This window comes from Pristiophorus japonicus, chromosome 2 (genome assembly GCF_044704955.1).
Source record: "Pristiophorus japonicus isolate sPriJap1 chromosome 2, sPriJap1.hap1, whole genome shotgun sequence".
Taxonomy (NCBI): domain Eukaryota; kingdom Metazoa; phylum Chordata; class Chondrichthyes; family Pristiophoridae; genus Pristiophorus; species Pristiophorus japonicus.
In genome coordinates, this window is record NC_091978.1 from 281,837,055 (window position 1) to 281,863,048 (window position 25,994).

Genomic DNA, 25,994 nt, shown 5'->3' on the forward strand with positions numbered 1-25,994 from the left:
GTGCCATCTGGCCTCACTCAATTACAGTAACCACTTTGTCCTGTGCGAAATTATTGGTCCTTAAGCCGCACTGCATATTGCAACTCCGATTTTTTCCATTCAGAATTACATTTCTCACACACCACTCAGAATTAAAGTTCTCACACACAACTGGCTCTTTAAAAATGGCTGAATGCAAACAGGGAGGTGTATTGGGCATGCCAGTTACGTAAAAAATGTCATTTTTTTCGCGCATGCGCAGAAGGCGGAGGGGGGTGTCATCCTTTTTTCAGCACATACATTAGACTCCACCCCCCCAAAGCTAAAGGACAGACTGTGCAGTGCCAATTTCAAAAATATGAACAGGGAAACTAACTTTTTTTTTGCCGCAATCGGGCCCCCCAAAAATGGGCTTAACTCTTCAAATGCGCCAAAAAATGGCATTGGGGCAAATTGAGCCCGATAGGAGTACAACTTTGTCCCACATGCCTCAAGCAGTGTAACGGGAGAGGTGATGTAGCAGAAGTAATGACAATATTATTCTACTTGTAAGTAACAGCTTCGACATACAAATCCATTCTGATGCATCACTTCAGGACATGCAATCTTTGCTTTGTCTTGACTTTTACCAACAAGTTTAATAATAGTACTTACTTCTCTTCAAAAGACAATGAAATAATGAGAACCGAGAAGTTTCCATGTTTCAATAATACATGCACAGACTGATTGCATATGGTACCACAAAAGGAAGCCATTTTATTTTCAACTAATGGACCAAGATACGGGTAATGGATCATACAGAATGTAGATTAATGGATCACAGAGAAGACAGAGATCCATTGCAAAGACCACACTAAAAGAAACAACCATCTCAACTGCAGGTTCATAATAAACATAACTGTAAGGCAACTTATTTATGGTTCAATAGACACTTCTTCAGCATCTGTGACCATAACTTTGCAAAGACATAAAAAGAACCACTAGCAACCTCTAATTTTTTTTGTACTGAGCAGGCCCACGAACTCCTTTGAGCGCGACCCTTTCGTCTATGAGCACATTTTTAAAAGAACAAGAACAACAACTTTTACAACAGCCACCACTTAGAAGCATTTATACAGTAATAGCATATTGTCACCCCACCGCCTCAAATCATGAGATAATCAGACAAGGCTCTTGTAAGGAAGTGTAACATAACTTCTCTGCTTTTGAATTCTGTTCCATTAGCAATGAATCCTCGTGCTTTATTTGCACTTTTATGGCTTTTTCAGCCTGCATTGCTACTTTTAATGATTTGTGAATCTGTACTCCTCGATCCCTTTGCACCACGACCCCATTTAGACTCATATTTTCCAAGGAGTAGGTAGACTCATTATTCCTCCTACCAAAATGCATCACCTCACACTTATCTATACTGAAATTCACTTGTCATTTACTGCCCATTCTGCAAGCTTGTTTATGATAGATTTAATGAAAAGCTTTTAGTTCATCATGTACAAATTGTATTTAATAAAAAAATTACTTGTCAGAAATGACTGGGGTATAAAAGAACTGCATAATAATGCATCAACAATTTAGAAACGTCACTCAGTTACACTGTTATGCATCGACAAACAATCCAAATCCCCAAGGGGAAGCTGAAAGAGGCATATCTATTCGTGCAATTTGTATTAATTTTCAAGTTTTCAACGTATTAGCCCATCCCTCATGTCACTATAGCAATGGCTGCACAAGCAGCAGGAGCAGTGGCTTCCGTTTGGTGCTGACGTGCTGTATGTCCAAATAAGTGATTAGATTATTAATCATAATGCAAGCAGGCAAACAATAAATATGAAATGTTGTAGTTCTTTAGTACACAATATTAAAAAGAATTGAACAACAACAGGTTATTTCCAACTTCAATCACTTCCATTAATAAAAGTCTTCTTGAACCAGTACACCACCCCACCCTCCACCCCCATGTAACATGTTAGAAATGCAGCACTTATTCACAAGTGCAGAAAAACAGATGCACAATTTGCGTCACCAAATTAAAAACAAAAAGCAGGAAAAGCTATGATTTAACAGAAATAAACATTCATCTTTCTTCTTGGCAGGAGGAACAATCAGAATAACTTGAAAATGTTTACTAATATGTTGACGTAAAGATGTTAATTTATGAATTTTCCTTCTAATGTTTTTCTCTCAACCATTCTCCAGAATATTAATCTCTGCTCTTATCACGAAAAGTGTTGAATTATTTTAGGTACTTCCCAATTAAATAGTGGGGTACAAATTTCACTGTACTCTCTTAAACTTATAGGGCCCAAGTTTCGAGCCGCGCCTAGAACAGCGCAGTCCCGACCTGGACGCCCGTTTTTCACGCCACAAAGTGCGCCTTAAAAAAACCTCCGTATTCTCCACCTCCCTGCAGGTCCTCTGGCCCTCGGCGCAGCACAGCAGGAGCTGTAGGGGGCGGAGCCAGGTCCCTGCGCTGAAAACAGTGCCGGGACCTCTGCACATGCGCGCTACAGTGGGCACGCAAGTGCAGTCGCTCCAGGCGCCCGAAACTGTGTGGGAGGGGCCCGAAGCACGCAGCCCCTAGCCCTGGCCAAATGGCCTCGCTGGGGCTGCGTGAATAAGGCTCCTCCCACACCCAGCTCCTGCTTCCTCCCGACCTAACTCAACTCCCGCTACCCCCACCGCCCCCGGACCGGACCCGACACCACCCCCCCCCCCCACCCCCGGACCGGACCCGACACCAGCCCCCGGACCGGACCCGACACCCGCCCTCACTACCCCCCCGGACCGGACCCGACACCCGCCCGCCCCCCCCCCCCCTCCCCCGCCTCCGGACTGGATCCGACCTGACCTCCCTCTCTCCCTCCCTCCCCCCGACCCAAACCGACCTCCCTCCCACCACCCCCCCGACCCGACCCAACGCCACCTACCTGTAAATCTGGTGCTGGGGACGGGCCCTGCCCGTGCCTGTGCCCGGGCCCGGCCCGTTCAGCCTCCCTCCCCCTTCTCCTTCTCCTTCCCCCCCAACCCCCCAATCTCCTTCCCCCCCCACCCAATCTCCTTTCCCCCCCCCAATTTCCTTTCTCCCCCCCAATCTCCTTTCCCCCCCCAATCTCCTTTCTCCCCCCCCTCCCCCCATCCCTCCTCCTTCTCCCCTTTCCCTCCCTCTGCTCCCCCCTCTCTCCCTCTACCCCCCTCCTCCCCCTCCCCTCGCTGTCAGAAACACAGACACTGACAGACAGAGAATGAGAGACACACACACAGACAGAGAGATAGAGACACTGACAGAGACACACTGAGGGGGGCATCCCAGCACGCTGTTGGAGGGCTCCCGGTGCTGCAGTCGGTAAGTAGAAAATGTTTTATTTATTGATTTTTAAAAAAAATTATTTCTTATTAATTTTTTTGATTGATTTATTGGTTGATTTATTGATGTATTTATCATTTATTATTGATGATGGCTCTTTATTTGTAAAACTGAAGTGTTTAATGTTTGTAAACTTCCCTTTAAACCCCCCCCCCCCCCACCATTCCCTACGCCTGATTTGTAACCTGCGCCTGATTTTTTAAAGTGTAGACAAGGTTTTTTCAAGCGTACAAAAATCTTCACTTACTCCATTCTAAGTTAGTTTGGAATACGTTTTCACTGTGGAAACTTTGAAATCAGGAGTCAGTGGCCGGACACGCCCCCTTTTGAAAAAAACTGTTCTACCTGACTAGAAGTGCAGAAAACTAAATGTGGAGAATTCCGATTTCTAACATACTCCATTCTACACCAGTTGCTCCTAAAAATCAGGAGCAAATCATGTGGAAACTTGGGGCCATAGTGTCAGCTGTGGCTCAGTGCGTAGCACACTCGCCTCTGAGTCAGAAGGTTGTGGATTCGAGTTCCACTCCAGGAGCTTGAGCACTGACACTCCAGTGCAGTGCTGAGGGACAACTGCACTCTTGGAGGTGCCGTCTTTCGGATGAGATGTTAAACCGAGGCCCCGTCTGCCCTCCCAGATGGACGTAAAAGATCCCATAACACTATTTTCGAAGAAGAGCAGGGGAGTTATCCTCGCTGTCCTGGCCAATATTTATCCCTCAATCAACATAACAAAAACAGATTATCTGGTCATTATCACATTGCTGTTTGTGGGAGTTTGCTGTGCGCAAATTGGCTGCCGCGTTTCCCACATTACAACAGTGACTACACTCCAAAAGTACTTCATTGGCTGTAAAGCGCTTTGACACATCCGGTGGTCGTGAAAGGCTCTATATAAATGCAAGTCTTTCTTTCTCAATTTTCAATCTCCTATTTCAAATATTTATACCAAATCAAAATTGTACATAATCAAAGTATTTTCTGTGTCTTTCTCTAAACAAATAGTAGTTTCTTCTAAAGTAACTTACTGCAATTTTTATACATCATTACATAATTCGTGTTTCTATTAACACTCCATTAAACATTTAAGAGGATATCGATATTGCATTATTCCTGGGACTTGTAAGGAATCATCATAGGCAGTCCCTCAAAATCGAAGGCGACTTGCTTCCACTCCAAAAGTGAGTTCGCAGGTGACTGAACAATCCAATACGGGAATTACAATCTCTGTAGCAGGTGGGACAGACAGTAGTTGGAGGAAAGGGTGGGAGGAGAGTCTGGTTTGCCGCACGCTCCTTCCGCTGCCTGCGCTTGTTTTCTGCATGCTCTCGGTGACGAGACTGGAGGTGCTCAGCGCCCTCCTGGATGCTCTTCCTCCACTTAGGACGGTCTTTGGCCAGGGACACTCAGGTGTCGATGGGGATTTTGTACTTTATCAAGGAGGCTTTGAGGGTGTCCTTGAAACATTTCCTCTGCCCACCTGTGGCTCGCTTGCTGTGTAGGAGTTCCGAATAGAGCGCTTGCTTTGGGAGTCTTGTGTCGGGCATGTGAACAATGTGGCCCGCCCAACAGAGCTGGTCGAGTGTGGTCAGTGCTGCGATGCTGGGGATGTCGGCCTGATTGAGAACACGATCGTTGGTGCATCTGTCCTCCCAGGGGATTTTCAGGATCTTGCGGAGACATCTTGGTGGTATTTCTCCAGCAATTTGAGGTGGACCCAACACAGGAGCAGCAAAGCAGCTGCACAGATGGCTTAAGGGCGAGGTGCTGCAAAAAACCCGCGACCTAAAGAATAGATGGCGGGTGCAGAAAGCACAGGAGATTCAGCAGCTGGCCGACAGCCATGATGTGCGAGGATTCTTCACCGCAGTCAAGTCCACCTACGGCCCAATAACCCAAGGCCCCACCCCACTGCTGGCCAAGAATGGGGAGACACTCATCAAGGACACCAAGGCAGTCAGGACCCGCTGGAAGGAGCACTTCGAAGATCGCCTTAACTCTGCCTTTGACACGAGTGTCCTCGACTCCATCCCGCAGCATGTTACTTGCCACCACCTCAGCAATACCCCAGCCCTGCACGAGGTAGAAAAGGCCAACCATCAGCTCAAGAACAAGGCGGCATCGGGAGCGGATGGAATCCTAGCTGAGGCATTAAAATATGGCAAAGAGGCATTCTTGGCACAAATGCATGACCTCATCTCTCTCATCTGGAAGGAGGAGAGCATACCGGGAGATCTCAGAGATGCAGTAATCGTGACCATCTTTAAAAAAGGGAACAAGTCCAACTGCGGCAACTACAGAGGAATCTCCCTGTTATCAGCCACTCAACCGTTATCCCTATTATCATCCTCCTCAACCGTCTTCTCCCTGAGGAGCTCCTCCCGGAGTCACAGTGCGGATTCCATCCACTACGGGGTACAACGGACATGATCTTTACAGCGCGACAACTGCAAGAGAAATGCAGGGAACAACACCAACCCTTCCACATGGCCTTCTTTGGCCTTACAAAGCCATTTGACACTGTTAACCGCGAGGGACTATGGAGCATCCTCTTCCGTTTCGGCTGCCCCCAAAAGTTTGTCACCATCTTCCACCTGCTCCACGACAACATGCAAGCCGTGATCCTGACCAACAGCTCCACCACAGACCCAAGCCACATCCGGACCGGGGTCAAGCAAGGCTGTAAGGACTATAGAACAACAGACAAAATAAAATGATTTGTGTTTTCCCTCTTTTTAGGCTCTCTTCCTAATAGTCTTAATGATATTTTTTTTAAGTCAATAGAAAGTAACTCTTACAAATCATCCCCTACACTCCTCCTCCTCAACAGCATGTTTGTATGTTTATGTAAAGCTATTCACTTCAGTTGATTGCTCAAAATCAAAGAGAGAAATTTCTATTTTTTTTAATGTTTTAAGCATTTCGGACCCTCTTGAAAAGCGTCTGGACTTCAAGACCTGGCTGAAACTTGTTTAAATGAAGGGAAAATTGATTTTTATTTCTGTTTCTTTCATAGAAACATAGAAAATAGGTGCAGGAGTAGGCCATTTGGCCCTTGGAGCCTGCACCACCATTCAATATGATCATGGCTGATGATTTTTGCAACTTTAGAACCCCATTCCTGCTTTCTCTCCATACCCCTTGATCCCTTTAGCCATAAAGATCACATCCAACTCCCTTTTGAATATATCTAACGAACTTTCTATGGTAGAGAATTCCACAGGTTCACAATTCTCTGAGTGAAGAAGTTTCTCCTCACCTCGGTCCTAAATGGCTTACCCCTTATCCTTAAGACTGTGACCCCTGGTTCTGGACTTTCCCAACATCGGGAACATTCTTCCTGCAACTAACCTGTTCAATCCCGTCAGAATTTTATATGTTTCTATGATCCCCTCTCATTCTTCTAGATTCCAGTGAATATAAGCCTAGTCGATCCAGTCTTTCTTCATATGTTAGTCCTACCATCCCGGGAATCAGTCTGGTGAACCTTCGCTGCACTCCCTCAATAGCAAGACATCCTTCCTCAGATTAGGAGACCAAAACTGTACACAATATTCAAGGTGTGGCCTCACCAAGGCCCTGTACAACTGCACTAAGACCTCCCTGCTCCTATACTCAATTCCTCTTGCTATGAAGGCCAACATACCATTTGCCTTCTTCACCGCCTGCTGTACCTGCATGCCAACTTTCAATATCTGATGTACCATGACACCCAGATCTCGTTGCACCTCCCCTTTTCCTAATCTGTCCCCATTCAGATAATATTCTGCCTTCCTGTTTTTCTCACCAAAGTGGATAACCTCACATTTATCTACATTATACTGCATCTGCCATGCATTTGCCCACTCACCTAACCTGTCCAAGTCACCCTGCAGCCTCTTAGCATCCTCCTCACAGCTCACACTGCCACCCAGCTTAGTGTCATCTGCAAACTTGGAGATATTACATTAAATTCCTTCGTCTAAATCATTAATGTATATTGTAAATAGCTGGGGTCACATCCAAAACTTTGCGGGGGGTGGGGGGGGGGGGGGGGGAAAGGGTTTTTAACACTCATTTTTTGGCAAAAGTTCATTAAAAATCTTTAAATTCTTACAAGTCTCGTTGCAGCTTTGCCAGAAGAAGTTGTTCCAAGTTTCTCTTTCCCTCTTCAACGCTGTCATCAAAGATACAACAAAAAAATAATAAAATAAACTAATTCCAAACAGAGCTCAAATAAGAAAGTAAATAAAGTGGTTAAACTTCCTAAGAAGGCAGTGAGGTTATCTGTCCCCAGTCTTGGCGATGAGTTGGGATCGGTTTTGGAAAAATTATTTCCTTTTTCTGCTGTCGTTCCCTCTGTCTCTCACAGACTGAGGTACAAACAGAGGTACAAACAGGGGCACAAACTTTCTCCCCTCTCTCATAACATGATTTAGAAAACCCTGATAGACTCTTTCAAAAAGGGGACAACACCTGGCAAAATGTAACTGGAACTTGCCACGGGGCATTCAACATCACTTTCCTGTATTTTTTTCTGGCATTAAACAATTTGTGAATTTTTTAAAAATAATTTTTGTTTCACTAAAACTCATTTGCTTTAGGGCCTTCCAGCGGCCATTATACATGTGCAGTGCCTCTACCTGATTTGTTCTAAAGTGCAGCCGCCGCTTAGTCCCTGGGAAGAGACCCTTGTCCCTCTCTCTCTGCCCATCACCCCCTCTCCCCCAGTCTCTCTCTCTCCCAGTTTCTCTCTCTCCCTTCCCCCGCCACCCCCAGTCTCTCTCTCCTTCTCCTCCCGTCTCTCTCTCCCCCCCAGTCTCTCTCTCCCCATCCCTCCATCTCTCCCCATCCCTCCCTCTCGCCCTCTAACCCCCCCCCGTCCCACTCTCTCTCCTCCCCAGCCCCCCCGTCCGTCTCTCTTCCCCCCCCCCCAGTCTCTCTCTCTTCCCTCCCCCCCAGTCTGTCTCTCTCTCTCTCTCTCTTCCCCCCGTCTCTCTCTCTCTCTCTCTTCCCCCCCGCCGTCTCTCTCTCTCTCTTCTCCCCCCCGTCTCTCTCTCTCTCTTCCCCCCCCCGCAGTCTCTCTCTCTTCCCCCCCCCACAGTCTCCCTCTCTTCCCCCCCCCCCACAGTCTCCCTCTCTTCCCCCACCCCCAGTCTCTCTCTCTTCCCCCCCAGTCTCTCTTTCTTCCCCCCCCAGTCTCTCTCTCTTCCCCCCCCAGTCTCCCTCTCTTCCCCCCCCCCAGTCTCCCTCTTTCCCCCCCCCCAGTTTCCCTCTCTCCCACCACACCCCCCCCCGCGTCTCCCTCTTTGCCCCCCACCCCCCAGTCTCCCTCATTTCTTTCTCTCTCCTCTGATTCCCTCATTCTTTCCTTTCGATCCTCGATCTTTGCCCCACCGGCCACCAACAGATCCTCTGACCTCTGCATGGAAGAGAGTGAAATATTGGATGGGAGAGAGGAAGTATTAAGGGGTTTAGCATCTTTGAAAGTAGATAAATCACGAGGACCGGATGAAATATATCCTAGGCTGTTAAAAGAAGCAAGGGAGGAAATTCCGGAGGCTCTGACCATCATTTTCCAATCCTTTCTGGCTGCAGGAGTGGTGCCAGAGGATTGGAGAACTGCTAACATTGTACCATTGTTTAAAAAGGAAGGAAGGGATAAACCGAGTAATTACAGGCCAGTTAGTTTAACTTCGTTGGTGGGAAACTTATTGGAATCAATTCTGAGGGGCAGTATAAACCTTCATTTAGAAAGACACGGATTAATCAAGGACGGTCAGCATGGATTTGTTTTGGGAAGGTCGTGTCAACTAACTTGATTTAATTTTTTGAGAAGGTAACAAGGAGGGTCGACGAGGCCAGTGCATTTGATGTAGTCTACATGGATTTTAGCAAGTCTTTTGACAAGGTCCCACATGGCAGGCTGATCAAAAAAGTAAAAGCCCATGGGATCCAAGGGAGAGTGGCAAATTGGATCCAAAATTGGCTCAGTGGCAGGAAGCAAAGGGTTGACGTATGTTTTTGCGACTGGAAGACTGTTTCCAGTGGGGATCCACAGGGCTCAGGACTCGGTCATTTGCTTTTTGTAGTATATATTAATGATTTAGACTTAAATGTAGGGGGCATGATAAAGAAATTTGCAGATTATACAAAAATTGGCTGTGTGATTGACAGTGAGGAGGAGAGCGTTAGACTGCAGGAAGATATCAATGAACTGGTCACTTGGGCAGAAAAGTGGAAAATGCAATTCAATCTGGAAAGTGTGAGGTAATGCATTTGGGGAGAGGCAACAAGACAAGGGAATACACAATAAATGAGAGCGTACGGAGAGGTGTGGAGGAACAGAGGGACCTTGGAGTATATGTCCATAGATCCATAAAGGTAGCAGGACAGGCAAGGTAGTTAAAAAGGCACACGGAATGCTTTATTTTATTAGCCGAGGCATAGAATATAAGAGCAGAGAAGTTATACTAGAACTGTATAAAACACTAGTTAGGCCACAGCTTGAGTACTGCGTACAGTTCTGGTCACCACATGACAGGAAAGATGTGATTGTACTAGAAAGGGTACACAGGAGATTTACGAGGACGTTGCCAGGACTGGAAAATTTTAGCTATGAGGAAAGATTGGATAAGCTGGGGTTGTTTTTGTTATGTAATGATGTGTGTATTGTCCCAGTACCTCAAATGTAATGTAAGTACTATGCCACGCCACAGAGGGCGCTGCGGTGGGAAATCCTGGTAGTACCTGTAACAAGGGCTATATAAGGCTGACCACCACACCTGGGAGGCACTCTGGAGCTGAACAATAAAGGACGAAGGTCACAGCAGTTAGACTTACACCAGACCGTGTGGAGTCAGTGATTTGTGTGCTACATACACCACATTGGCAACGAGGAAGCGGACGAACTCCACGTAACCGTGGCTACTCTGGGCTCGCTAAAGGATTTTACCGTGGGCAATGATTGGGAGGCCTTTACGGAAAGGCTCGAGTACTACTTCACAGCAAATGACCTGACGGAGGACACATACGCAATGAGAGAGAAGCGTAAGGCGATATTGCTCTCCAGTTGTGGAGATGAGGTTTACTGTCTCGTCAGGGATTTGCTGGCACCCGGGAGCGCCAGGGACAAGTCATACGAGGAGCTGACTGAACTCATTCGTGACCAGCTGAAACCGAAGGAGAGCATCCTCACGGCCAGATACAAATTTTACCATCACTGCAGACCTGAGGGCCAGGATGTCACCAAATATGCTGCGGACCTCAGGAGACTCGCGGCGCCGTGTGATTTTGGGGCACACCTTGACAAGGCTTTGCGGGATGTTTTTGTTATGTGGATTGGCCACGAGGGCCTCCTTCACAAGCTGCTGGCCACGGAACCCACAGTCACTCTGACAAAGGCCATCACCATCAGCCGGGCATATATGACCTCGACTTGCAGCACCAAGCAAATAATCCACACAGTCTCGAACCCGGCAGGCACTGTCCACAGGATAGCGCCCACCACGGACAAAACTGCAGAACGTGGCTCTGCCCGGGACAGAGAGCACGGACCTCGGGATCCTGGAGCTAAGAGTCCGCTGAGGGGGGCCAATCAAGCAGCACCATGCTGGCATTGTGGAGGAAGCCATGGGGCTCACCGGTGCAGGTTTGCGGAGTACACGTGCAATACCTGCCACATTAAAGGCCACCTTCAGCGTATGTGTAAAAGAAATCAGACTCACCATGTGGCTGAGGAGGTGGGGGATGATCCACTGTTCAGCGAGGAGCAGGTAGAAGATGAGGTGCTTGGACTGTATACGTGTACCGATGATTCGCCCCCAGTGATAAGTGAAGTAAAAATCAACGGAGTCCCAGTGAGTATGGAAGTGGACACGGGCTCGGGTCCGTCGTTGATGAGTCGGAGAACTTTTGATAAACTGTGGATTAACCCAGCTGCACGACCCAAGCTGGTCCCGGTCACGGTGAAGCTGCGTACCTACACCAGGGAACTAATACCTGTTCTCGGCAGAGCGATGGTGCAGGTATCCCACGCGGACGAGACGCACACTTTACCTTTGAGGGTCGTTGCAGGCGATGGGCCGACGCTCCTCGGCCGGAGGTGGATGGGGAAGGTCCGTGGGAGCGGGGAAGACTTCATTCCTCCACAGGCTGCTGCTCCCCGGGGTGCTGCCGTGCCCCGGGTCCCCAGAGAGCAGCGCCGACCGAGCTGGAGCTGCAGCCTCAATCCACCCACAGGCAAGTCCCAGGCCTGGATCTCACACAGAGACCTTGTAGCCCCAGCCCCCACAGGCAAGCCCCAGGCCCGGACCTCACACAGAGACCCTGCAGCCCCAGCCCCCACAGGTAAGCAGCCCTGCACAGAGGGGCCTAGTGGGGGGGGGTGAGCCGGCGGGACGCTGCGGGCGGGGTGCTGAGGGATTCAGGGGCCGGCGGTTCGGAAGGGCCCCGCAGAGGAAGAGGCCGTTGGGCGGGCCCCGCCGAGGAGCTGGTAGCGTCGGGCGGCGGCGGCCATGGCAGCCACTAGGGGAGGCCGCTACGGAGGCCGCGGGGGACGCGGCAAGTGCGGCCGCTGGAGAGGCCACGGCGGCCGCAGGAGAGGCGGCAAGTCAGGTGGCAGCGGAGGGGAGCAGAGGCTGCGACGGTGGAGGGCATCCGGAGCGGCGGAGAAGAAAATGGCGGCGGCATCGTGTCGGAGCTGCAGAGCATCAAAGATGGCGGCGCCCAAGGAGAAGCCTCGTGAAATCCTCCTGCATCAAAGATGGCGCCTTAAAAAAGAAATGCACCCGGGAGTCTTAAAAGGGCCTTACAAAGAGGTGGTCCCCACAAAGGACTTCTGTTTGGCAGAGCGAGTCTAAAATGAGCTATGTTAATGTGAGATAGTGAATTTATAATAAGAATTACTTTTTTTATGCTGAATGGCCACTGTATTTGTGTAAAATAATGGATGAAGTACAATTAATGATAACGGCTAACAAGGAAATCAAGGTTCCGCTACCAGTCAATAGCCAGTTAATGTACCAGATAATATGTACCATACTAACGCACTGTCTATGCCCACCTGCCTTCCATTGGACAAGTGTGATGTTATGTAATGATGTGTGTATCGTTGTCCTGCGTCCAGGTAGGGGGGGGGGGGGAGAAGGTGATGTTATGTAATGATGTGTGTATGGTCCCAGTACCTTAAATGTAATGTAAGTACTATGCCACGCCACAGAGGGCGCTGCAGTGGGAAACCCTGGTAGTACCTGTAACAAGGGCTATATAAGGCTGAGCACCACACCTGGGAGGCACTCTGGAGCTGAACAATAAAGGACGAAGGTCACAGCAGTTAGACTTACACCAGACCGTGTGGAGTCAGTGATTTGCGTGCTACATACACCACAGTTTTCTTTGGAACAGGAGATTGAGGGGAGATTTAATTGAGGTGTATAAAATTATGAGGGGCCTAGATAGAATGGATAGGAAGGACCTGTGTCTCTTAGCAGAGGGGCCAATAACCAGGGGACATAGATTTAAAGTATTTGGTAGAAGGATTAGCGGGGAGATGAGGAAAAAAAAATTCACCCAGAGGATGGTGGGGTCTGGAACTCACTGCCTGAAAGGGTGGCAGAGGCAGAAACTCTCACCACATTTAAAAAGTACTTGGATGTGCACTTGAAGTGTCAGGATGCTGGAAGGTGGGATTAGGCTGGGTAGCTCTTTTTCGACCAACAGAGACAAGATGGGCCAAATGGCCCCCTTGTGTTGTAATTTTCTATGATTCTATGGAGCCACCAAAAGCATGGCCCAACAGGATACTGCACATGCGTGGCTCCGGTATACCACGCGCAGGCACAGAAGGCTGCAAAGGCAAAGAATCACAGTGCGGAGGATTCCCCCGCTCTAAGGTCAAAGTTCATGGGAGAAAACCAAAACCCCTCTGCAACCCATCAAATCCTTAAAATAAAACTTACCTTCAACCCAACTGTAAACTATAAAAGGCCACTAAAAGTCTGTGGGCAGCTGTAAACGTAATGAACAGCGTGCGCCATTCATTTGCCGCTGACTGAAAAATCCGGGCCATTATTTCCTTTCCATTTAAGTAATATTCCCTTCCTGGATTTTTTGCTTTTCTCTATGTTGAATTTTATTTCTCCACATTAAATTTTATCTGCCATCTGTCTGCCCAATTCCCAAGTATATTTGGATTCAAAAAATGCATTTTTCCTAGTTCAGAGGCCCAATGCTCTAACTTTGTAGCTACCAGGCCATCGTTTATCTTGTAAACATTGTTAAAATACAAAGATAGAATTTCATGAATGTTACTGATTTTTTTTAAAAACTGTTAGAAACTATTGATGATTTTCACAGCACTAGTTCAACAATAGTTCCAATGTTGTAGCACATGTTCAGCCTACATTCTAACCTCAAAGAAAAAAACTGCAATGCTGCAGAGGACCAAATAAATGTAATTCATGAAGCAACTTGCCTGATCCCCAAAGTATTAGCTGAATCACTAACAAGGACATCATTTATCATTCTGTTTGGTTTAAACTCGTCAGGCTTGAAAGAGGAAGTTGGAAGGATGTCCCTGTAATGATACATTCCCAAGCCACAAATAAACAACTCCAAATTAACGCCTCCTTTGCAACTAATTAGTCTGGTCAACCTTTAGAGACTGCTTGTTCTACATGTAAATTTATATGAAATTAACAGAATTAAAAAGGCAAACCGCAGTATGTGTTTACAGACCTGCAGGCAAAACCATATTAAAAATGGAGATAATGTGGTTGAGTTTCAAAAGAAAATACTACATAGAGGGAGGACACATATCCATAGCTACCATTACCCTCACAGGTCTAAGTTACATCATCATTCACTCACACATACCCTATGACATTGTTGCAGAGCAGCATAGGCAAAATCCGAGAAGTATGTTGCACTCAGTGCTCGACACTGGGAGATACCTAAAATATCATCATGATCATCATCATAGGCAGTCCCTCGGAATCGAGGAAGACTTGCTTCCACTCTTAAAAATGAGTCCTTAGGTGGCTGAACAGTCCAATACGAGAACCACAGTCCCTGTCACAGGTGGGGCAGATAGTCGTTGAGGGAAAGGGTGGGTGGGACATCAACTTGCATTTATATAGCATCTTTCACGTAAAACATTCCAAGATGCTTCACAGGAATGCTATCAAACAAAATTTGGCACTGCACCGCATGGCTCCGGTTGGGGTAGAGTGTAGAATGTAGTAAGGGGCGGACTGGTTGGGCTGGATGCTCTTTATCTTTCCGCCATTGTTCATAGGTTTATATGTAACCTTCAGGGCTGCTGACTGAGGGCCGTGTGGCTCTTTGTTGGCCGGCGCGGACACGATGGGCCGAAATGGCCTCCTCCTGCGCTGTAGATTTTTATGTTTCTATAAGGAGATATAAGGACAGATGACCAAAAGTTTATCAAACAGGAAGGTTTTAAGGAGCATCTTAAAGGAGGAGAGGTAGAAAAGTGGAGGGGGTTAAAAGAAAGACTTGCTCTTATATAGCATCTCTCACGACCACCGAACGTCTCAAAGCACTTTACAGCCAATGAAGTACTTTTGGAGTGTAGTCACAGTTAAAATGTAGGTTTAGGGAGGAAATTCCAGAGCTTAGGGTCCAGGCAGCGGAAAGCAGAATTGCCACGGAGCAAAATAGGGGATGCGGAAGAAGCCAGAATTGGAGAAGCGCAGAGATCGTGGAGGGTTGTAGGGCTGGAGGAAATTAGATATAAAAGGTAACAGTAAAAACACACAAAAAAAATTGCTACTTTATATTTCAATTTTCTAATTATTTCGTTCTGCAGAATTTCTTGTTAAAAGTTTGTGTTTCTGTGCAACATTTCTTTTTCTGACCACTGTATCTCCCGTGGATTCCAGATGTCTCATTCACCTTAGTTCAGTCAGGAAGCCAGCACAATCTAGGACCGTTGACTATGTTGATGCTGTTACTCCTTTACTAAACCTGATGGTAGATAATAATAAAGCCCCATCAAGGAAGAAATATCTCAGCAGTCCATCTAGCTGTCTACCTCATCAGGGTGGATGTGAATAGCGAAAAGCTCCAGTAGCCAGTAGGCTTCCCAAACGTAGCCTGTCCATGACAAGCAGTTTCGTGAAAGGTTCTTCTACACAGCAAGCAAAATACAACAGAAGTGTTTGGGCTGTCCAATGGATAGGTTGATAATGTGGGACTGACCCATATAAAGCAGGAAGGTCCCAGGTCTACTTCCCAGTCTGTCCCAAATTGCAGATGTCAGCTGAGACAGCATTATGAGGGACGCTAAAATTGGAGCTCTCTGCACTCCCAAATTTCTGGCCTCTGATCCCCGATTTTAATCACTCCACCATTGGCGGCTGTGTCTTCAGCTGTCTAGGGCCTAAGCTCTGGAATTCCCTCCCTAAATCTCTTCACCTCTCTCTCCTCCTTTAAGACGCTCCTTAAAATCTATCTCTTGAACAATCTTTTGGTCACCTGCCCTAATATCTCCTTAGGTGGTTTGGTGTCAAATTTTATTTGACAATGCTCTTGTGAAGCACCTTGGGACGTTTTACTACGTTAAAGGCGCTATAAAGATGCAAGTTGCTGTCATTCACATCCCGGGCTTGGAACTAGGGAAATCAGCCAGGATTTCTGTTTCTGATTGCTATTCAGTGACCCTTGCTGGAAAATGTTCCTATGTGGATGTCAGATGAAAACAGGACTTGACTAGGCTGTGATGCCTCCTATGGTTGAACAGCCTCCTTACACTCACTATTATGGTCACACATGACAAATGACTATGTGGACAAACTGTCAGAGTACTGCCGGGGCTTGAGGAATGATATCTCATAAGTCAGCAACTTGGGGAAAGGGGGGGAACTTTTGTTCTGTTAAATCAATTGCCAGGGGCTAACCAACATTTGTTCCCTCTGTTTGAAATGCACAACAGTCTCGACCTCACCCATTGTAAATGGTTAGATGTGCTCCTGCTGGGTTACATAATAAAACTCACAATTAGGAGCTGGTAGAAGCAGCTGCTGGCTCCTACCCCTCAGTTTAGAATGGAGTTGAAAACCCAGTGGAGTATCCAGCACCAATTGCTTAAAAAATAGCATTCTGTTAGTCGCAATGCCTTCCACTGCAACTCCCACATCTTTAACAAATGAAAAGTGGAGTGGCAATGGTTGAGCAATCAAGTGACTCAAACTTCTGAGGAGTCCCAGTGTACACAAGATCATAAGATTGCTGACTGTGGAGGGAACTGCTTTGTATCGACTCTGTGTTTTCTTGATGAAGTTTTACAGTTCAGAACACACGAGAGTCAGCAAAAAGCATTTGTGCTAACAGGCCTGTTACCACTGTGCTATTCCAAAGGGTTTTCAATAAGATATCCTCTACTATGAAGTATTGGTGCAGACAGAAATACTGGTTTACAGGGGAAACAATAACTAGGTTATGGTTCCTTTATTAGCAACCATTTCGGTCTGAAAAAACAAGCATTTCAGTTGCTAGCCACTGGCAACTATTTGGAAAGCCTGTGCATAAAAATTAAGAACATGCAAGATTTGTGCTGACACAATTGTGTGCATACACAAACATTAAATGCTCAAATGTTATTTAATTCAGACAATTCTGGTGCTTGGTATTGTTAGCTTTTCAAAGTTGTTTTGGATTCCCTGGATCATAAAGTACTTGAACATAAAGATTTTAGGGCATACATCACCCCTTTAAAATAGTTCTCTCCCCTTAGAATAGTTCTCTCTGTATTTTAGCCCTTTCTCAGGATCTCCCAGCCAACTGTAATTTCAAAAAGTTGAAAATTGATGAAAAATATTGATTAAACTTCAAAATCTTCATCCTTGTTTTCAAACCCGTCCATGGTATTGTACTCTGCCCCACCTCTGCAACCTGTTCCAGTCACATATGCGAGCACACAGAATCTATCCTTGATCTCCTATGTGACCACTCCCATCCTTTCCATTCCATTGGTTGTGAAACCTTCAGCCACTGTTCCCCAACACTTTAGAGTCTAATCCTTAATCCCTCCAACCTTTTTCTCCCAACCTTCAAAAGCCTTCTCAAAACCTACCCCTTTTATGATATCTTCAATCACCTCTATTACCTTTTCTCCAACTTCTTACTCAATATCCTTCAACCCTATTTCGATACACAAAAGATGCTATATAAGTGTAAGTTGTTGTAGGTTGGGGTGGTCTTGGACCTGGCCTGGAGACAACGAAGGTTGAACAGGTTCCCACTGGTTCTGTAATTTAGTTCCACTCCAGCGGGGAGCTTGTCGACTGTGAGGTGGAGCATGGCAGCGAGGAAGATTGAGAAGAGGGTTGGGGCGATGACGCAGCCCTTTTTGACCCCGGTCCGGACATGGATTGGGTCTATAATGGATCCGTTGGAAAGGATCACGACCTGCATGTCGTCGTGGAGCAGGCAGAGGATGGTGACGAACTTTTGGGGGCATCCGAAACGGAGAAGGACGCTCCATAGACCCTCGCGGTTGACAGTGTCAAAGGCCTTTGTAAGGTTGAAGGCAGCCATGAATAAGGGCTGATGCTGTTCCTTGCATTTTTCCTGCAGCAGTCGCGCTGCAAAAATTATGACTGTTGTGCCCGTAGGGGACAAAATCTGCACTGTGACTCCGGGAATGACTCCTCAGCCACAGAGAGAAGACAATTGAGAAGGACTCTAGCGACAACCTTCCCAGTGGCTGATAACAGGGAGATTCCTCTGTAGTTGCCGCAGTCGGACTTGTCCCTTTTTTTAAAGATCACTGCATCTCGGAGATCTCCCGGCATGCTATCCTCCCTCCAGATGAAAGAGATGTCATGTATTCGCGCCAGTAGTGCCTCTCTGCCATACTTCAGTGCCTGCGTTGACGCCTGCGTCTGCACACATACAGAGGCTGAACTCCAGGACATAGTCGACGTATTTACGGAGGCTTACGAAAGCATGGGCCTTACGCTAAACATCAGCAAGACAAAGATCCTCCACCAGCCTGTCCTTATCGCACAGCACTGTCCCCCAGTCATCAAAATCGATGACGCAGCCCTGGACAACTTCCCATATCTCGGGAGCCTCCTATCAACTAAAGCAGGCATGGATGACGAGATCCAACACCGCCTCCAGTACGCCATTGCAGCTTTCGGCCGCCTGAGGAAAAGAGTGTTTGAAGACCAGGCCCTCAAAACTGCCACCGAGCTCATGGTTTTCAGGGCTATAATAATACCCGCCCTCCTGTATGGCTCAGAGACATGGACCATGTACAGTAGACAACTCAAGTCGCTGGAGAAATACCACCAACGATATCTCCGCAAGATCCTACAAATCCCGAGAGGACAAACGCACCAACATCAGCGTCCTCGACCAGGCCAACAACCCCAGCATCAAAGCACTGACCACACTTGATCAGCTCCGCTGGGCAGGCCACATAGTTCGCATGCCAGGCACAAGACTCCCAAAGCAAGCGCTCCACTCGGAACTCCTTTATGGCAAACGAGCCAAAGGTGGGCAGCGGAAACGTTACAAGGACACCCTCGAAACCTCCCTGATAAAATGCAACATCTCCACTGATACCTGGGAGTCCCTGGCCAAAGTCCGCCCTAAGTGGAGGAAGCGCATCTGGGAGGGCGCTGAGCACCTCGAGTCTCGTCGCCGACAGCGTGCAGAAATCAAGTGCAGGCAGCGGAAAGAGCGTGCGGCAAACCAGTCCCACCCACCTCTTCATTCAACGACTATCTGTCCCACCTGTGACAAAGACTGTGGTTCTCATACAGAGACTGTACAGCCACCTAAAAACTCATGCTAAGAGTGAAAGCAAGTCTTCCTCGATTCCGAGGGACTGCCTATGATGATGATGATGGTGGTTGTAGGTTCAAGCTGCACTCCAGAGATCTGAGTACTGAGGGAGTGCTACACTGTCCGAGGTGCCATGTTTTGGATGAGACGTTAAACCAAGACGTCTGGCCTCTCAGGTAGATGTAATGGCAATAATCGAAGAGCAGGGGAATTCTCTGGTGTCTTGGCCAATATTTATCCCTCAACTATCATTAAAACAGATGATCTGGTCATTATCTCATTGTTGTTTGTGGGACCTTGTGGTCTGCACATTGGCCGCGGCATTTCCTATTTTACAATAAGGACTACACTTCAAAAGCACTTCATCATCTGTGAATATGTCTTGCGATATTGAAAGGCTCTATATAAATGCAAGTTTTTTTCTCTTTAAACAACCTTGTGACTGTCAACATAAAGAATTTGGAGAGGCATGTGATCCCACATTGACAGATTTAGGAAAACACCCATAAAAAGCTAACACGCCCTGAATAATTATAGCAGTGCTATTAATTCTTTGTATTATGTTGAATTGCTATTTTAGTTGGCAAATAAACTTGCTATTGTATTCAAAGATTTAGCTGCTTACAGCAGGGGTGGCCAACTGGTGGCTTGAGAGCCACAGGCGGCTCTTCAGAGGTCAATATGCGGCTCCTGAAATCTTTGAACAAGTATAGGCTATACGGTGACTAGCTTCCATAGCCGATGGCCAAGTCCCGCCTGTTACATCACGTGACTACTCGCGGCAAGCAACTGGTGCCTGAGCTTGGAGGTAGCTAGGGCGCTCAGTCTGGCCTCGAAAGTGGGACTGCAAACACTGTTTGTGTGGCTGTGGAATTTTAATTTAAAAATGTCTTTCCCTATCTAACAATGGAAGGCAAGTGCAAACAAAAATGAAAATATACCGAAGAAAATCATGGTTTCCAACAGGAGTGGTAGAATAAGTACATTTTTGTTGAACATAATGGTAAGGTCATGTGTCTTCTTTGCCAGATGTGTATCTCTCAGTTCAAATCTTCAAATTTGCAGCGTCATTTCACTTCGAGCCATGCACATTTGGATCAAGAATTCCCACAAGGTTCTCAACTCCTTACTTTAAAACTAAAAACATTGAAACAAACAGAGGTACATGCCTAGGTCTTCACCAGATTTGCCAACCAATCTCAGACTGTAACATTAGCCTCCTATTGTGTGGCCTTTCACATTACCCGTGTGACAAAGCCCTGCTCTGAAGGTGAGTTTATAAAAAGGTGCCTCACTGATGTGATTTTAATCCTGTCACCAGAGAACAAGAATCTACAGAAGAAAATTTCTGGCCTATTGCTCTCACGCCACACAACAGAACGCAGAATCTCCGACCTGAACAATGACATTGAATCACAATTGCATTCACAACTTCAGCAGTGTGAGTATTTGAGCATCGCTTTGGATGAGTCATGTGATGTACAAGATAAACCGGTTATCAATATTTGTCCACACCATGTCTGACGACTGTTATAAGGGAAGAACTCCTCGATATCATGTCAGAATTCATGGACGAGATCTAAAAGAGGTGTTGATGTCAGTAGTTTCAAAAAATAACTCGCCTTTACAGAAGCTCACTGCCATTGCAACGGACGGGGTTCCGTCCATTTGGGGATCTGTGAATGGATTAATAGGGCTTTGTAAATCTGATGAGAGCTCGCCTGAATTTTGGACATTTCACTATATTATTCATCGTGAGCAACTGGTGTCTAAAAATCTCATTAGTTCACATCATGAAACCTGTCTTAGACATTGTGAATTTCATTCGCACAAATGCACTCAATCACAGACAATTTCAAAATCTAATTAAAGAACTGGATGAAGACAACTCCTCTGCCGATTTGTCACTTCACTGCTCAGTTCGATGGCTCTCGACAAGTGTTATTTCCCGTTTTTTCAAGTTGCTGGAACCAGTGAAATTGTTTATGGAAGAGAAGCACAGAATACACACCAAGCTTACAGATCCTGGGTGGGTTCAAGACTTGGCATTTCTTGCAGACATGATGTTGTATTTGGATAAACAAAACGTGGACTTACAGGGGACATTCAAGTTGCTGTGAGATCTAGTGCAAAGCATATTGGCGTTCATAAACAAACTGCAATTAATTCACAGACAAAACCTTCATCATCATAGGCAGTCCCTCGAGGAAGCCTTGCTTCAACTCTAAAAGTGAGTTCTTAGGTGACTGAATAGTCCAATACGGGAATTACAGTCTCTGTCACAGGTGGGACAGTCAGTCATTGAAGAGGATAAGGGGTTATGGGGAGCGGGCGGGGAAGTGGAGCTGAGTCCATGATCAGATCAGCCATGATCTTATTGAATGGGCAGAGCAGGCTCGAGGGGTCGCATGGCCTACTCTTGTTCCTATTTCTTATGTTCTTATGTTCATATGAAAGGGTGCATGGGAAATCTGGTTTGTCGCATGCCCCTTCCGCTGCCTGCACTTGCTTTCTGCATGCTCTCGGCGACGAGACTAGAGGTGCTCGGCATCCTCCCGGATGCTCTTTCTCCACTTAGGACGGTCTTTGGCCAGGGACTCCCAGGTGTCAGTGGGGATGTTACATTTTATCAAGGGGGCTTTGAGAGTGTCCTTGAAATGTTTTCTCTGCCCACCTGGGCTCGCTTGCTGTGTAGGAGTTCCAAGTAGAGCATTTGTTTTGGGAGTCTTTTGTCAGGCATGCGAACAATGTGGCCCGCCCAATGGAGCTGGTCGAGTGTGGTCAGAGCTTTGATGCTCGGGCTGTTGGCCTGATTGAGGACACTAACGTTGGTGCATCTGTCCTCCCAGGAGATTTTGTAGGATCTTGCGGAGACATTGTTGCTGGCATTTCTCCAGCGATTTGAGGTGTCTACTCTATATGGTCCACATCTCTGAGCCATACAGGAGGGCGAGTATCACTGCAGACCTGGGTGCCAGATTTGAGGGCCTGATCTTCGAAAACTCTCTTCCTCAGGCACCTGAAAGCTGCACTGGCGCACTGGAGGAAGTGTTGAATCTCGTCGTCGATGTCTGCCTTTGCTGATAATAGGCTCCCAAGGTATGGAAATGGTCCACATTGTCCAGGGCCGTGCCGTGGATCTTGATAACTGGGGGGGGCAGTGTTGTGTGGCGGGGTCAGGTTGGTGGAGGACCTTTGTCTTACGGATGTTTAGTGCAAGGCCCATGCTTAAGACAAATACTTAAGGGAGAGTTGATACTCTTTCCCTCAATGCCACAAATTCAAGCCACATCAAAAGAGGATAAAGCAGAGCCCCTAAAACGGAGCACAACTAGATATGCAAGCTTGATTAAAGATCTTAAGGACCATTATGAGGAAGTAGTCCAAGACTTGCAGCGGAAAAGACCTCAAATCAGATTTCTGATTGAACTTTTAGTTTTGAAGTCGATTGTCTGATGCCCAATTTATTCACTGACACAGCAATATCCCAGTTAGAAATAATAGAACTTTTGGAAGATGACAGATTGAAATCTGTTCAGACGACAGAGGGGACCCTTACTTACTGGAAATCTATACCAAAAGATAAATACCCCAACATCAGAGGTGCAGCTCTAAAATTAATCTCGATGTTTGCCTCAACCTATCTTTGAGAGTCTGTTTTCTCAACACTCAAACGTGAAATCCAAGCACCAATCAGTTTTGACAGACAGCCACTTAGGAGAGCTGTTGCGTGTGAACACAACTGAACATAAACCAAATTTTAAAGGGAATTGATGCAAGCAAGGATTGCCAGAAGTCTTACTAAATAAAAAAGTAAGTTTTCATTATCATAGATCATATATATCATAATATACATTATAAATGTATAAATATACATTATCAGTGTTCGAAGATCAGGCCCTCAAATCTGGCACAAAACTTATGGTCTACAGGGCTGTAGTGATACCCACCCTCCTGTATGGCTCAGATACGTGGACCATATACAGTAGACACCTCAAATCGCTGGAGAAATACCACCAACGATGCCTCCACAAGATCCTGCAAATCCCCTGGGAGGACAGTCGCACTGTCGGTGCTCTCGATCAGGCCAACATTCCCAGCATCGAAGCACCGACCACACTAGACCAGCTCCGTTGGGCGGGCCACACTGTCCGCATGCCCGACACAAGACTCCCAAAGCAAGCGCTCTACTCGGAACTCCTACATGGCAAGCGAGCCATGGGCAGAGGAAACGTTTCAAGGACACCCTCAAAGCCTCCTTGATAAAGTGCTACATCCCCACCAACACCTGGGAGTCCCTGGCCAAAGACCACCCTAAGTGGAGGAAGAGCATTCGGGAGGGCGCTGAGCACCTCGAGTCTCATCGTCGAGAGCATGCAGAAAACAAGCGCAGGCAGCGGAAGGAGCTTGCGGCAAATCAGACTCCCCACCCACCCTTTCCTCCAATGACTGTCTGTCCCACCTGCGACAGAGACTGTAATTCCCGTATTAGATTGTTCAGTCACCGGAGAACTCACTTTTGGAGTGGAAGCAAGTCTTCCTTGATTTCGAGGAACTTCGTACGAAAATAAAACCATTACATATTACTAAGGCTCTTTGGCAATGCACATTTCTAAATTCTGGCTCCTGGTCAGGCTCAGGTTGGGCACCCCTGGCTTACAGGGACAAAAATGCTAGTCATTACACAGTCCTAGACAGGTAATTGTTGAGTGTGAATGTGTCCTATAAGGGGAGGGGCTCTCTTTATGTATAACCATCTTTGTGTCTCTTGGGCATGGATGAATACTCATTATATTTTTGTTGAAGTATGTGTCACATTTAAGGCAGTATTAAGGTAAGAGTTGACTGGGATCTGTCATGAAAAACAGGTACTGGCTACAATATTGATCATGATCAGGAATCAGGCAGTTCATCTTTTGATTATCAGAGAACCACTGCTCATTAAGATGAACTTGATATTAGTCTGCTGAAGATATTACAGGCCTGAACAATAGGCCTCAAACTTTATTCAATTCTGATTTATGTTGGCATTTTTGAGGTGTACATATTTGCATAGCTTTCAAGAAAGCTCCAACTGTTGAATAAGCAGGACTGTCAAAGGAAATGAATATACCCGATATAAATTGGACCCAATCAACTTGTGAGTACACTTTCAGGAGAATGGAAGGCGAGAAAATTGTAAGAAAATGTTGTGACTGTATCTTCATAACTTCGAGCCTTAGGATAGGAATCATTCTTGTCACTCTTCGCTAATCACTCCCAATTTAAATGCCTAACCGGCATTTAAAGCTGCACATCGGGGTCATTAATTCAGTCTTAGCACAAAAGCACTGATACTGCTGCTTTTTGGGCACCTGTGGTGCATTGCCCTAACCTCGGACATAAAGTAAGGTCAACTGAATGCAAGGTGCAGAGGCAAAAAAACACCATTCTAAGAAGTCACTCTGGAGGCACTTCAGCAATAAATAGGTAGAGCACGGGGGTTAAAATTGAGGTTTTAATGTTTCACCACTGGGCGAAACCTGGCATCAGATTTGATGGGTAATGCAAAGTTGTCACGGTAAGTATGCTCACACTTTCTGTAATTTAGTAATGTTGACTTATAAGGTATCTTAATAACACTTCACTGTAAGCTTTGTGCAACATTGTAAAGAGAAATGCACAGTACTCTACTTTCCAAAAGTACAGACATGCCCATGTTTTACTTGAGCACTCTGCCAACACAGCAATACAGGTAAAACATTGGCAGGTCTGTCTCATCCTTTAGCCCATGAAATGTTGCAACAAATACAAATCACTCACATACCAATTGCCTGCTGTTCTGGGCAGTTGGATCATGCACACCTCTCAAACTCCTTATTTCAACAGATGTCCGTTTTCTATCTGTTGATAAGAGAAGCAGATAGAAATATATCAAAGGGTTAGTAGCATTTGAGACTTTTAAGATATATTTATTCTCAGGATGTGGGCGTTGTTGGTAAAGCTGGGATTTATTCCCCATCCCCAACTGCCTTTGAGAAGGTGCTGGTGGTGGGCCTTCTTCTTGAACCGCTGCAGTCTGCATAGTGAAGTTGCTCCCACAATGCTGTTAACTGGTACTGGTACATGTTGTGAGCGCACAAAGTTGGTTGAAGGACAGAGAAGAGTTTTTTTGTTTGGAGAGTCTGCAGGGTCATCGCTAGGAACATTGCTCGCCTCTCCAATGTACAAATGATCTGGATTCAGGTATAGGTTGCACAACATCAACATTTGCGAATGATACGAAATAGGGAACATGGTTAACTGTGAAGAGGACTGCAAGTTAATTCAGAAGGAAAGGGGTTAGTAGATTGGGCATATAGATGTCCGATGAAACTTAATGTGAAGGATTGAGAGTTGGTAAATCTTGGGAAGAAAAATACTAAGAGGAAACATACACCAAACGGTAAAAGGACATTTTTGACGTTATTCCTATGGGCGCGCATGTGCAGCACAGCTCCCGGTCTGCAATCAGTCATTTTTAAAAGAGCCAGTTGAGTGCGTGAGAATGTTGAGTGCTGTGTGAGAACATTGGAAAAATCGCAGCTGCAATTCAAGATGCGACGCAAGGACCAAGAATTTCTTACAGGAAGAAGTGGAGGCACTAGTTACTGTGATTGAGAACAGATAGCAGGAACTGGATACCAGCAGAGGCCACATAAAAGTTCCACCCAAAGAAATAAAGAAACGCTGGAACCAACTTGCAGAAGATTACTGTGCAATTGTGGCCATCCAGAGATCTGGAGGCCAGTGCAAAAAGTGGCAGGACCTTGGTTAAGTAGTTAGTGTAAGTAATATTTTCATTTATTCAATGCAATTGTAATTATAATGTAAATGT

The 25,994-nt window shown here is 46.3% G+C and overlaps 1 protein-coding gene across 1 annotated transcript in view; it reads right to left on the reverse strand.

Annotated features, from left to right (window-relative positions):
• Nucleotides 1-25,994, reverse strand: part of fhip1aa (FHF complex subunit HOOK interacting protein 1Aa) — a 288,301-nt gene that overhangs the window by 197,543 nt on the left and 64,764 nt on the right. Inside the window, exon 2 of the mRNA XM_070871447.1 lies at nucleotides 7,440-7,499. The gene's annotated coding sequence lies outside the window, so the exon portion shown is untranslated. The remainder of the gene's footprint in view (nucleotides 1-7,439; nucleotides 7,500-25,994) is intronic.